Genomic DNA, 14,887 nt, shown 5'->3' with positions numbered 1-14,887 from the left:
TTTTATTCTCATCCTGCTATTTCTTCTCATCTTTCCTATTTTGGTTTCTGACCTAAAAATTCAGTCTCTTTTCTTCAGATAGTCTCTTCGTTATCTTAAACATTCTTTCATCCAGCAAACATTTGAGTACCTCTTGTATCATGCATTCTGCTGAGTGCTGAGGAAAAAGATAAATGGACCCTCAGGGACTTCAAGATCATCATAATGTATTAGGTGAGACAGATGCATATTCATAAAAAACACATTGCACTAAATGTAACACACAAAATGAAGCTGTTGATACATTTGAGGCATCATTTGGAAGCCTTTCTGGAATAGGTGAGGTTCAAATTATGTTTTAAAAGATTAATAGAGATTTTCCAAGTGAGGAAGGGGAAGGCTGTTTTCAGGCAAAGGGAATATAGCATTTACAAAGATACAGAAATGTGAAATAACACAATGTTTTTGCTGAAATATGGAAGTTTGATATTTCTGGATTTTGGCATTTCTGGTTGTAAATGGAGAGGAAAGTGGGAAGAGATGAGATTAGCTCGATTGACAAGACACTCACATGAAGGTTCTTCTAGAATCACTGTATTCAGAAAAGCATTTACATTGATTGGGGGATATAAAAGGCTAGCATGAGAAATTAACATAGCAATGTATTTAGATTTTAGAAGCCCACAACTCCATTTAAAACATGCTGTTTTTACCTAGGTTAACAAGTAAATTGTTAAACTAAGTTTCAAGGGGACAGATTTCGTTGTACTTTTAGAAAATACTGTCTTTATAAATGCCTTAACATTGTGTGTATATGTAAATGCTTGCAGATAAAATAATGAAAGTTAAACAAAATAATGAAAGTTCCCACGCTCTTCACTGAAGGCAGTCAGAACTTGTGGTGGGTTAGGTGATAATTTTTTTTTTTTTTTGAGACGGAGTCTCGCTCTGTCGCCCAGGCTGGAGTGCAGTGGTGTGATTTCGGCTCACTGCAACCTCCGCCTCCCGGGTTCACACCATTCTCCTACCTCAGCCTCCCAAGTAGCTGGGACTACAGGCACCTGCCACAACGCCCGGCTAATTTTTTGTATTTTTAGTAGAGTCAGGGTTTCACTGTGTTAGCCAGGATGGTCTCGATCTCCTGACCTCGTGATCCGCCTGCCTCGGCCTCCCAAAGTGCTGGGATTACAGGCGTGAGCCACCACACCCGGCCACAGGTGATAATCTTAAGTGAGCTGAGAGGGCTCAGGTCCTCACCAACTTAAAATTTACTTCTACGGAGAGACTTGGAGAGTCTCTGAGATTCGTAGAGTATTTTTTAAATGATGTTTTGATTGTACCCATTTAACTAATTGAATTTATATGGTGCCTCAATTTAGAAAAACTGAAAGCTAAACTTCAAATTAAAAATGTAAGACTTAGATGAGACCATTTGATACCAAAATATGATGGAATCAGTTAAGTTCCTTATAAAAAGAAAAATCAACTTTTCTCTTGCAGTGTTAGTATTTTTCCTGAGATCCTGTCTCCTGCCTTTAACCATTTCTCTGTTATTTGAGGGAGATATTCAAGGATTGAAGCGAACAGAGTCCCTCACTGAAAGGCTGGAAATATAATTTCACTTAACCATACCTGGTAGTATCTTCTTAAATGGTATAAGAAAGTGCTTTTCTAATTCAAATGATTCAAATAATAATATTTGCTAATATTATGACCAAACTTTGAAGAAAGTGATAGTTGTATTTTATAGGATTAAGTGAGATCCTTATCTGGGACTATGAAGGGATTAACAGATACCTTCAGAATGCTTTACAGCTGAGGTGTATGTAGATAGATGTAGAGTTCTAAAGGGATTAGGTGGGTGGTGGTTAAGTAATAGCAGATGTCCCTTTTAAAATCTTCAAACTAGAGGTCTATTAAGTACAGTGCTTATTTTTTGCTGACTTGGTTCCATGAGAAACCTTGATGTTTTTTAGTGCTTCTGAAAGTATCAAGAAGAAACTATTCAGATGGTTTGGAAATTTGGGGCCTATTCTTTTTGCTTTGTAAAATGGACAGTTTTGGATAAGCAGGAAATTCTGACTGATGGGCAGCAGAACAATTAATTGCAGTATAGAAGTGCATTAGGTATAGTGAAAAGAGCACTTACATGAGAAATCTGAACTCAGATCTGAGTTCTTTTATTTCCTCTATCTGTTGTGTGACTTTGGGCAAATTAACTTTTCTGAGCCTCAACTTTTCTGGGTGTAAATAAAAGTGATGGGACTGTTGTTGCTGAGTCTAAATGCATTGCTTATTTTGAGACTTAAATGAAATGATGTACCATTGAATCTCTTGGAGTGGGCATATTCCTTTCTCTAATGCCATTTTTAGGGCCTGACTTTTTGTGAAAATCAAATGAGATTTTGATGTTTTCTTTTTTTCTCACCAAAATCCTAACCTCAGGGCTGACTTTATCAGAATGTTCTAATGTAATCATTGTGGAAAGATACACATTAGTACTTACTTGAGAATGTTGTAACCCAAATCAGAACTCTTACTCTGGTTCACAAAACAGGACTTCTAGAACTTTGAGAAGAGGCAGTTTGGTGTGATGGGACGATCACGGGATTTGGATTCAGGACTCCAATGTAGGTCACTTACTAGTTGTATGACTTGGGTATGTTCACACATACCCAAAAGTCAACCACAGAGTCTTTGCCACAGAAAAGGTTGCTCAGAGAACATAACTCTCTTCATTTTATATACAGAGAAGTATTTCCCCAAATTGCCTTTTTACTGATTGTCTTACAATCAAGTACTTGATTTCAGTTTTCCTTTTAGTTTCTACCATACATTTGAAGACAGTGGAGTTAGAATCACTTTCTCTGATGCATAGTGGGCATATATCCTAGTTATTTAATATCTCTGTGCCTTTCTACATCTGTAAAATAGGCATTATTATATAACACATACCTCAAGGGTTGATTTCTTAAGGGTCTAGAAAAGTGATCCACAGTATGTACTGAATAGTGTTAATTACTCCTATTATTAAAATCACTATTGGAATTATTAAGGGGAAAATGTGAATTTCTCATTTAGTCAATAAGAATTTGAGAGCTAGCAGCATAGTTTAAGGATAAATTCTAGTTACTCGTTTTCTACTTACGTATAAAGATTTGAAGGAAAAGGTTTTATTCACTATAAAAATTAAAACAAAAAAATTAAGGTTTTCCTAATTCAAATATAAGCATTTTAGTGATTTTTAAAAATGTAATAGAAGCATACTTACCCTTTTTTGTTAATCTGAATTTTTAAGTGGAAATATAACATGCTGATAAAACCATTTTATAACATAAAAATACACATTTTCAATATACCTATATTACCTAATAATGCCATTCCCACATTTTAAAATTCATTCCTGTGGGATAGCTATTTGTCCCTGCAAATGCAGATAGTTCCTAATTTTCATACATATTATTCACATACTTGAGTGAAATAGTTTGCTTTCAGTTTTAACTAGTATAATTTAAAAAAAGCTGTGGTCGGGTCTCTCAAAACGTAAGAGATACTGATTTTAAAAAGTGGTTACAAATGAGGCATTTGAAAAGCAATTCCTAAACAATTGGATTTTAGGGGTTTAAGGCCAAGCATATAGGCACTCTACTTTTTCATTTCTGATCAAGAACAGAGTTAAAAAGTAAAAATAATTAGAGAATATAACACTTTGTGCTTTTAGAGTATTGATTGCTCAGATGGAATTGAGGAAATTTTAGTAATTTCTAGAAGCAAAATTATAGAGGTAGTAAAATCATCTTAGCAGAGAATAAGATGGTTTCATGATATATTTTAAAATACTCTATACTGGGCCAGGTGTGGTGGCTCATCCCTGTAATCCTAGCACTTTGGGAGGCTGAGGCAGGAGGATCACTTGAGGCCAGGAGTTAGAGAACAGCATGGGCAACACAGCAAGACCTTGCCTCTACAAGCAATTTTTAAAAACTTAGCTGGGTGTGGTGGCATACACCTGTAGTCCAGCTACTCGGGAGGCTGAGGCAGGAGGATCACTTGAGCCCAGGAGTTAGAGGCTACAGTGAGCTATGATCATGCCACTGCATTCCATCCTGGGTGACAGAGTGAGACCGTATCTCTTAAACAAAAGAAAATAAAAAATGAAAACTGTTTACCAAAACTTCTTGCCTTGTATTTATCCTGGACCTCCTTTCCTTACACATTTTCCAAGTTCACTTAGAAAATGAAGCAAACCAAAAAAACCAACAACCCTCCATTGTCCATAAGCTTTAAACCTGAAACATGGTTACATTTGACTTGTGCCTGGCCAGCAGCCTTTTCATTTTTTTAGTTTTGTAATCAACAGTTAATTGTTATTTTCAGAGTAAAGATCCTAAAGATTTGTGCATTAGAAACATTTCTTGGGGACTGATGTCCAGATATCACTGTGTAATACCTATTTTAGCTAAATTTCTGTTGGTATTTGTATCATTGCATGATTCATAAACAGACATTACTTATTCCCTTTCTCTTCTAAACTGCTATACTCTACTCGTGTTGTGGAAACTGCTATTTTGAAAGTGTAACTACTGATGGACTCTTTTTCTCTTACCTCCTCAGTTGATTAAAATGTCTCATTTTATGATGTGGTTGCTTGGGTGAGAATCTTGGAATTACAGCTGTACCTTGGAATTTTTTCTCAGTTGTCTTGAATGGATTAGAAATGGTTAAATGGCTTCGAATACTCATCTCAACCTTCAAATCACTGATGGGTTAAAATGAGTTATTGAAAAAGAACGAAACCTCCTAATTGTAGCGGTAAGGCGAGAGGGTATAGGCAGTGGGGAGAGGAAGTGTATGTGTTTGGGAGTGGCATGACTAGGGCTAGAGGGTGCAGGGGAGGGGAGAATGTAGACAAGGCAGTGAGCTATCAACATGAACTTTACCTAATGAAATTTCTTGTCACTTCTTTTCTTTTTATTTAAAAAGTAGGTATTAGTAAAAGCTACTACAGCATTTTCTCCTAATAATTCATTTTTTTTTTGTCCAATATAACTTGTTATACCAGATTTTCCTTTCGGTCATTAAGATTTAAATTTCATATTTCTGGTAGTAAAATCATCTGTCAAGTGTGGGGAATCTGCAGCTTTAACACCACTTCATGTCTGATTAGAAGGTTTTCTTTTGCAATTAATTTTCCTCTCAGCTCTTTGTGGAGAACAGTAGCCCACTGCAGAGAGGTTAGAATACCGTGGACTTTGGCTGTTCATCTTTAATGATACAAGGAGGTAGCAAAGCAAGAATAAATGAGGTACTTTTTGGTGAGCAAAAAATGTGAACTGTCAGTGTGAGATCGGTTCTAGGAGCAGTTAGCCAGCAGTAATAGGGCACACTTGAGTAATTGAATTTGCATAACAAGGCTTGCTGAAGAGATCTGACAGGCATAGAGATTTGTCTAGCTAGAGAGCTCCAGATGGACGTGACCATGCAGCAGCTGGGTGGCACGTTGCGCAGCATGGACGGCACCGCCCAGACTGGCAGCTGGACCCTGGCGACTGCAGGGCTGTGGCACGCCAGCTGGTGGCTTCTGACAGCCAGTGGCCCTGTTAGAGAGCCTTTTTATAATGGCCTGTCAGGGTACTGTACCTGCAGGGACTGGCAGGAGAATGTCACAAGTCACCAGTGAGGGTTGTTAAGCTGAATAAATCTGTCCCAGGAAAGTCGAGGTGGTCACTGTTGGAACCACAAAGCTAACGCCTCACAGAGTGATTTCCCTCCTTTTCTAAGAGTGCCGTCCTCTTTTCTTTTTGTCTCCTCCTCCTCCTCCTCCTTTTTCTTCTTCTCTGTCTCTCCCCTTCCCCTTCCCCTTCATTTCTGGTCAAGAACAGAGTTAAAAAGTAAAAATAATTAGAGAATATAACACTTTATGCTTTTAGAGTATTGATTGCTCAGATGGAATTGAGGAAATTTTAATTTCTAGAAGCAAAATTATAGTTAGTAAAATCATCTTAGCAGAGAATAAGATGGTTTCATGATATATTTTATTCATGAAACCATCTTTAGTCAACCCCTTCCCCTCTCTCCCTCCCTTCCTTCCTTCTTTCCTTCCTTCCTTCTCTCTCTCCCTGTCTCTCTTTCTCTCTTTCTTTTTTTCCACATTGCTCTACACTGCAGTCGCTCTGGATTATTGTAATATTCTTAAAACCTTGAAACCCAGTTGCCAAACTTCCTGAGAGCTCATGTAGACTATCAGTTGGAATGGAAAGAATGTTCCTTTTTGTGTTTTCCTTCTGTTTTTGCATATTTGCAACAAGGGCATATTTGCTTTTGTAGAAATTGGTGATAATCTAATAATTTATATTGAATGTATTGTTCATAGGGAAAAAAACATTTTTAAAGAATAAATTGCAGAGAAAATGAGTGAACTAATGTGAAGTCAGTTTGTTAAGTCACCTCCCCCTTCACGTCCAGGTGGACTGAATTTATGTGGAGGAATTACATAACCACCTATCTTCTTAGATTAGAACAGAATAGCATGGAAGAAGGCCAGCTTTCTGCCTGCTGTTAATAAAGTTTACATCTGTGTTCTTAAATTGAGAATTTTGCCATCTTATAACATTTTCTCCAAAAAAATTTTTAAAAAAATCATGTACCTAGAAAATACAACCATTTTTAAGGGCAGGAAAACTCTAGATTCATTTTTCAGTAAACAGAAAACTTAAATGTTACAAGCCCCAAACTCACTCACTTTTAGGACAACCAAAATCTGGTGAAACCAATTTATACACTTCCTTTGAGTGTGTGTCATTGACATTTGATCTGTTTCTCTTTGAATCGTCTTACAAATGCTTTTTACTTTTTCATTCTTTTCCTAATTATTTCTCATATCATCCCAGTGAATTAGACAAGGTAAATAATATCTTCATTTTGATGAGATGAAATGTGAGCCACAATGAAGGCAAATATATGTAGTGTCTCCTGGCTAATCTGGGGCCACCCAGTCTTTGCGGCAGTCAGGATGGTTCTGAAAAGTTATTATGTTTAACCTTCAGATTGGCAAAGATACAAAAGTCTAGTCTTAGCATAGATAGGGAAGATGTGTAGCCTCATAGACTGCTTTGGTGATGTAAGTTATTTGAACCAACTCAGAGAACAGTTTGGTAGTATGCATCAAAAACTTTTATACATACACACACGTGTGTGCATATACATACACATACATACACACGTGTGTATATATGCACACGTGTGTGCACATGCAAATATACACACGTACTTTTATACATACATATGTGTGTGCATATATACACACATATATACATATATAAAAAACATGCACACCTGTATGTATGTATAAAAGCTCTATATTTATAGGTCTATAAATTTACCTAGTAATTTATGTATGTATATTTTTACAAATATATATAATTTACCAAGTAATTCCACTTTAAGAATTTATCCCCCCAAAGTAAGAATATGTGTAAAGATTTAACTATAAGAATGTACTTTTAGCATTGTTAAGAACATTGGTTCTCAGTGTACCCTCCATGGATCCCTAGGAGGCCATAAAGTGAAAATTATTTTTCTAATAATAGAGTAATAATACTCATGGTGCAAAAGGAATGGTGAGTAAAACTGCTGCCCTTAGCAAGAGTCAAGACAGTGGTATCATATTCTTAACAGCCACACATAAAGCATTCCACTTAATGTTCCTTGATGAAGCATTAAAAATTATTAATTTTATTAAATCTTAATGTTGAGTACATGTCTTTTGTATATTTTATTTGATGTAATGGAAAATATGCCCCAAACGATCCTGCTACAGTTGGTATTGGGGTTGTCTTGAGAAGTATTTAGGTGATTGTTTGAGTTGCCAGCTATACTATCTGCATTTTTGTGGAACACCATTTTTATTTCAAAGAATAACAAGACATCTTATAGAAAGAAAAAAGTGAGTCTTACTTCAAGGAAAGCAACTGAGGGTATTTGTAACCAATGATAAAACTGGATCTTTCAAGTAAAAATTAGAATTTTGGAAAACTTGTATCTGACCATATGAACTTAACAACTTTCTAATCCTTAAAGACTTTTGTGAAAAGATTGTTGGTGCAGTTAAAGAATGTGAGTTTCTGTTATTGTATACCGGGAATTTAGAATATCTGCATAACTAACTGAACCAGTATTTTCCAATTGACCCTTGTATGATGTTACCAAATTATGCCTAGATAAAAGATGCAAAGTACAAAATAGAGGGATAGATTTTAATGTAACATAGTATAAAAAGTTCTTTCCACATTGCAACAAGCCTTTAAGAAACCACCATTTGTCAAGTTTGGGTTTAATATAAAAGAAGGATATCCACAATTATCTGAAAAAGTTATTAAAATTCTCTCTTACTTTTTTAAACTGCATTATCTATATGAGGTCAGCTTTTCTTTACATATTTCAACCAAAACAACATATATCTGCTTCTGCATTTAATCTACTATGAAAATCCAGCTGTCTTCTATTAAGCCAGAACTAAAGAGATTTGAAAAATTGTCAAGCAATGCTACTCTTCTCACTAAATTTTGTTGCTTGTTATTTTTCCCAAAATATGTTAATATGTAGTAGGTTTATGATTGATGTTTTTAAGTCAATTGAGAAATGTTTTTAAAATTTGTTTTGATTTCTAATACAGTAAATACCAATAGATATAATCCACATAAACAAAAGCTTTTGTGTCCTCAAAAATATTTAAAGAGTATAAAGAAATCCTAAGACCAAAAAGTTTAAGAACCACTGGTTTAAAATGATGAGGCCTTGGAAATAACCCAAATGTCCAATAAGGGAGAATTGATTAAATTACATATTATGAATCAGTGATGTAGATAAATATTTGACATGAAAATATTTTACAGTGTTGTGTTAGTAGTAAAAGCAGGTTATGAAACAATACATGAATTAATGTCACAAAAAGTTATTAATATATAATATGCTTAATATTGTATTCTATAATACCTAGGTATTAGGTAGCTTTTTCTTGAAAAGGAAGGTAGAAAAAGTTTTTTTGAAGTTGTCATAACAGTATTAGACTGCATCATGAGATACTGTTTCCTTCTGGCTTTTGGTGAAGGTATTTGCTTTTTACTAGTTTTGTAACATTGGCCAAGTCTGAATTTTGTTCTCCTTACTTTAAAAATCAGATCAAGGTTGTTAACAGAGTAAGCTGTTCAATGTATTTTACTTCCCTCTAACATCTCCTTAGCTTTTAAAATTCTGTATAATAGCGGTGTATCTGTGACAATTAATGCTTAATAAAGCTTTCCTTGAAGTCAAAATAAGTGTCTTTTGAAAACAAGAACACATCTTGTAAATATCATCTTATTTCTGTGAAAAAAAAGTTTTGTGGAATAATAACTGTAATACAGAAAGTAAATTATCATCATGCAGATGCTTATTGGTAAAGATAGGTAAGGTAGCTTATGATTATACACTAAGTACTAGGCCAGGTATTTTATAAAATTGCTGAGTACTTTACAGACATCATCTCATTTAATCCTCACAAAAGCCCTGTGAGGTCAGTACTGTTGTTATCCCCATTTTACTGATGTGGAAATGGTCTCATAAAGAGGTTAAAGAATTTGTCCTACTCTTTTGTAGAGGTAGAGCTAATTCAGACATGAGCCTGGCTGACTGTAAGGCTTGTGCTTTTTATCCATATAATAATCTCCAACCAAAGAGAAATGAAAAACCACCATACGGACACAAGGAGCAGCTCGCCCAGCTTCTTACTCTGGGAAACCAGATTGATTTTGAGGTGGGGAGAAGCCTGGATAAAGTCCCATACACTTAGATCTCTAGGCCATAAAGATTCATTCCACAGCATTCAATTAGAATAATGTAAATATGTAAAACCCAGTGCCTGGTATATCATAATTATTTAGTAAGTGGGAGTGAACTATTACAATAATTCTACGACTAAGCCAGAAATTAGGTTCCTGTTCATAAAATAGGAAAAGAAAAAAATTCCCATAGTCCCACAATCCCTTACTTGAAACTCTTGGAGTCACGTGAGTTTTGTTTTAGAATTATAGCAAGGTAATATGTATATTTAGCATATGCTATGTAACATCCCCAGCAGAGACCAGGGCAGCCCCCTGTAATCAAAACACCAACAATTTCTGCAATGAAATATATGAATATTCACACTAAGCAGAAGAAATGAAGACTATAGCCTTAAATCAGTTCAGGTAAAGTTTTGCTGCCAAATGAGTGAAGAAAAACTCTTTTGCATTTCAGAGCTTATTGTATAAGAGTTGAAGGGAAGGGATTGTGTACTTGTAAAGCATACAACAACATTTCAAGGAGAATAAAGAAGCAATTACTTTACTAAGTTGAATAGACAAGTGATAGCTCTGTTCAAAAGAGACTGTTAATCCTAAGTCAAAGCATGAAGTCTTTTTGGCCTCTGATTTCAAATGCTAATAATTACATCCAAAGAGAGAAAACAAGCATCTCTTATTTTATCTTCTTTCAAATAAGTATGCGTCACTTTAAATGAAGTTGGGGACTAAAATCAAGTACTATATTTTTTTTCTAGAGGATCTGTGTTTATCAAAGAAAACACAAGAAGCTAAATCCATTTGAATTGGGGTTTTTTTTTTTGTAGATTCCTTTTTGTAATAGAATCTCATTTTTTTTAAATGAGAATGGAAAAATGATATTCTGTATGGTGGTCTTTAAGTGCTGAAGGATCCACAAATACTAGAGTCTTCTGAACTTTGAAAGAAACTAAGTTTGGCCACTCCTGAGCAAAAGTAATCTAGAAAAAGCGATAAGTATATAAGGTGATGGATATGTTAATTAGCTTGATTTAATCATTGCACAATGTATACATTTATCGAAATATGTTGTATATCATAAATCTATAAAATTTTTATCAATTAAACCTTAATAAATTTGGAGGAGAAAAGGAAATCTACCTTCCATCCTTCCGTAAAAGGAATTGAATAATTCTAAAGGAAGGGAATTTCAAATTTTAGGAAGATAAGCAATTATAGTTGATGGCAGTACCTGTTGTAGATAAAACTGAAGCAGAATAATTAAACACCTGCTTCTTTATCTCTACCCTCTTCATGTCCTAGCTTCCTTCCCTACTGGTTTATATTCCACCGTACATGATTACACATCCTCAGCTTCCTCGTTCTTCCTTTCCTCTATTGAATTTGACCCCACCCCTGGTCAAATCCAACTGTTCATTTGCCCTGCATTGGCCCTTGAGTAGCTGAACATGGTTGGAGTAAATGGATGACCATGTTGGTCTGGCTTGAATTTTAAATTAATGATCACTAATCCCAAGTTGGCCCTTAGGGCTGCTTGACAGTTCCCCTTCATTTCCTTAGTCCATTCATTCTTTTCCATCACCTAAACAATTATTTCACACCTTCTCTTGTCTCTATGCCTCTGGTATCCTTCCGCAGTGTCAGCTGATGACCTTTCCTTTTTACTTTCACTGAGAATAGACACAGTCGTGAAAGAACTTCCACATGATCGCCTACCCCTTAACCTGCATGCATTTGTATGCATGTACTCTGCCTATCCTCCTGTTACAATTGGCCAAGCAGCAGTGGTCTCTGAAGTCAGCCTTTCTACTTCTGCTTTGATCTCCACCTCTCTTACCTTCTTCCCCATTAAATCCATTTCTAGGAGTTGTTCCTTAATACGTAGTTGAGATTGAGAACCACTCTGCTGGAATGTAAACTCCACAGACCAAAGATTTGTTCTCTTGCTCATTGCTGTATTCTCAATGCCTGTAACAATACATAATCCAATAGTAGGCACTCAGTCTTGTGTTTAATGGATAGATGAGTGAATGGATAAATGAACAAATGAATCTTTCTGGTAAAAAAGATATAAATTGCAGTACAAGCTCTGAAGAGCTTAATAAATAATCTTTCCTTGTGTTTTATGATCAAATTGGAGCTAAACTGTTCATCTTACAATGTTCATTTAAAGAGTTTTCTGCTGATTTACTGTAACTGTCCTCACCTGAAAACTTTTCCTAGCATTTTTATGCACACAGTCCTAGTTATCTGGATTTTTGTTGTTGTTGTTGTTACTGGGAACTGAGATTTTTCTGATTTCTAAGTGGTTAAGCTTTGCTTTTCAAATGAATTTCTCTGGTGGCAGTTTCACAATGAATAGATCTGTACAAATCCAGAACTGCTCATTTTACTCATTACTGCTACTTGGAAGACCTGAGTTCAACTGCCTGCTCCATCACTTTTTCTCACTGAAGTGAATCTGGGCATGATTCTTGTATTGAGAAATGCCTAGTATAGTCTCAATATAATTAATTGCATTTCTTTCATTAAAATCAGGGGAAGCATGTTTGTTTCCTTGACACCTGTGTTTCATGAAAAATCATAGAAAACAGCCACATGTATTTTAATTTAGTTCTATATCTCTTTTCCCTTAATCCTAATTTGTAGAAGTGTGGCTGTTCAAACAGACTCTCATGTATTTTGAAATACATGCAGTGCGGTTTTTGTATGGGAGCAAGTACTATGGATTTTCTTGGGCTATAACTTAGTAGCGTGGCAGTAGGTTATAGAACCAGTCTATGAATCCTGCAGTTCTTACTAATGTGAGTCAAATGGTATTATGGTAAAGATACCTCGCTGCTTTTTTGGTGGCTGTGTTTTTATTTGTAGGACAACCCTAAAATAGAACTCAGCTAGGTCATTTCTAAACATAATGTTGTGGTGGATACCCCAGAACAAACACCATTAATGTGGTTAGTCATTTACTTGGAAAGCTATTGCCAGGGCAAACTCAGAGCCACTAGAGACAGAAAGCACATACGTAAACCTGCTTGTTAAAGTGGAGATACAGAGTAACTCAGCAATGTAATAATACGAAGTAATGGTTAAGTATTCAGTTTATAAAAATTTGACTCAGATGTTTCAATAAAATATCCATTTTTGTAAATCAAAAGATAACTATTTACCTTCATTGGTATTTGGGACCAAAGTTTTTCCTCCTTCACTTTCTGCCCTTTTGGAAGACACAGTAAAAATAGAATTCATGAAACATTTCTAAATAATAGGTGTATAGAGATTCTCTTTATGTGTGGTATCAGTGCTCTATCTAATTATTTGTTATATTTTAAATTTCAATTTATGTGTTCTCTCTTGCCCCCTTCAGCCCCCTGCCACATAATTTTTGTTTTTGGTGGAACCATTCAGCCTTAAATACTTTTAGTATATATCGTCTGAGAATAGGGACATAACTCCAAAACTACTATCACACCCAAGAAATTTGACTTTGATTCAGTGCCATCTAATATATAACCCATATTCAAATTTTCTCAGTTGTCCCCCAAATAACTGGATTTTCTAATTTTCTTTGATCCAGCATCTAATAAAAGTTCATATGTTACATTTAGTTGTTCTGTTTCTTCATCTTTCTTTAATCTAAAACAGTTCCCATGCCCTCCCTTTAAAAATATAAATAATCTATCTTGACATTTCTGGAGTCTAGACCAGTTATTTTATGAAATGTTCCTCATTCTTGATTTGTCTGATTATTTTCTTACTGTTAATTTTAGGTTAAATCTTTCTGGTTACCATTTAGAGTCTGATTATTTTTTAAGAAGTGTAGTATTCAGTTATAGAGAATCTTGACTTGTTCTGCCTGCTTGCACCTGCTTTTCTTAGAGTCCTAACCTCTCAACTCAGGTGCAAGGAAGCAGAGTTTGACTACTTTTGTGGGTACTGAAGACCTAGCTTATTGTAACAACAAAAAAAAATGTGGTTTTATTTTTAGTAAAAATCAGTGTCCAATATGCGCTCTAAATATAATCTGGTTATTTTTGAAATTTATGTTAAGAAGTAAGAATTTGGCTGGGCGTGGTGGCTCACATCTGTAATCCTGGCACTTCAGGAGGCCGAGACGGGCGGATTGCCTGAGTTCCGGAGTTTGAGACTAGCCTAGGCAACATGGTGAAACCCTGTCTCTACTAAAATACAAAAAAAAATCAGCCAGGTGTGGTGGTGGGCGCCTGTAATCTCAGCTATCAGGAGTCTGAGGCATGAGAATTGCTTGAACCTGGGAGGCGGAGGTTGCAGTGAGCTGAGATCGTGCCACTGCACTCCAGCTTGCGCAACAAAGTGAAACTGTCTCAAAAAAAAAAAAAAAATCTAAACATTGAACTTTAGAACCAAAATGAAATCTTACTGTAACCCTAATGTACGATACTAAGAAAACAAATATTTTCATTGACATATTGAACTTATAAAATAATGTGTCTTCAAAAAAAAGATTCTCTTAGTTTTAACAAATATTCATGCTTAAGTAATGTCTTCAGCTCCACATTTTCAGAACCCTATTAACTCTCACTTAGCAAAATTAGCATACCGAACTCTCTAAATTATTTAATGATTTGATTTATATATTTTCATTCTAATGAACAATGGATGCTAATAACAGTATTCTGTGAGGAGTAAGGTTTTTTTTGAGGTCAGCAGTGTTTAGATTAATCAGGTTGACATTTCTTGCTGGTGGGTCATGAACTGTTGATAATAGCATTAAATGGTGATTCAGTTGTTGCAGAAGGTACAACTCATTATCCAGCTACTATATTAAATCATTACAGAAACAATTGACACTCCACACCCATGTGTTCTGCAGCAATGGTACATCAGGGAAGTATATTTGTTTCTTTTATTTACATCTCAAATTTTTTTGGAGGCTTACCTACATTCTTAAAGGATGCTACAGCATTGCCACTACTTTAGGGAACGAGGATGATTATCTTGACTGATTTGGGGGGATGAAGGGATATATAATCCTTTTAATAACACACCCAAAGTCTTCTCTTTATATTGCGAGCCTTTCTGAAACCTTGTTTTCATAATGAGTGTACCTGGGT

The 14,887-nt window shown here is 35.3% G+C and overlaps 1 protein-coding gene across 1 annotated transcript in view; it reads left to right on the top strand.

Moving 5' to 3' along the window:
- Positions 1–14,887, top strand: part of HIBADH (3-hydroxyisobutyrate dehydrogenase) — a 136,300-nt gene that overhangs the window by 72,692 nt on the left and 48,721 nt on the right. The window lies entirely within an intron of this gene.

This window comes from Pan paniscus, chromosome 6, assembly GCF_029289425.2.
Source record: "Pan paniscus chromosome 6, NHGRI_mPanPan1-v2.0_pri, whole genome shotgun sequence".
Taxonomy (NCBI): Eukaryota; Metazoa; Chordata; class Mammalia; order Primates; family Hominidae; genus Pan; species Pan paniscus.
This window is presented reverse-complemented; position numbering and strand designations above follow the sequence as displayed.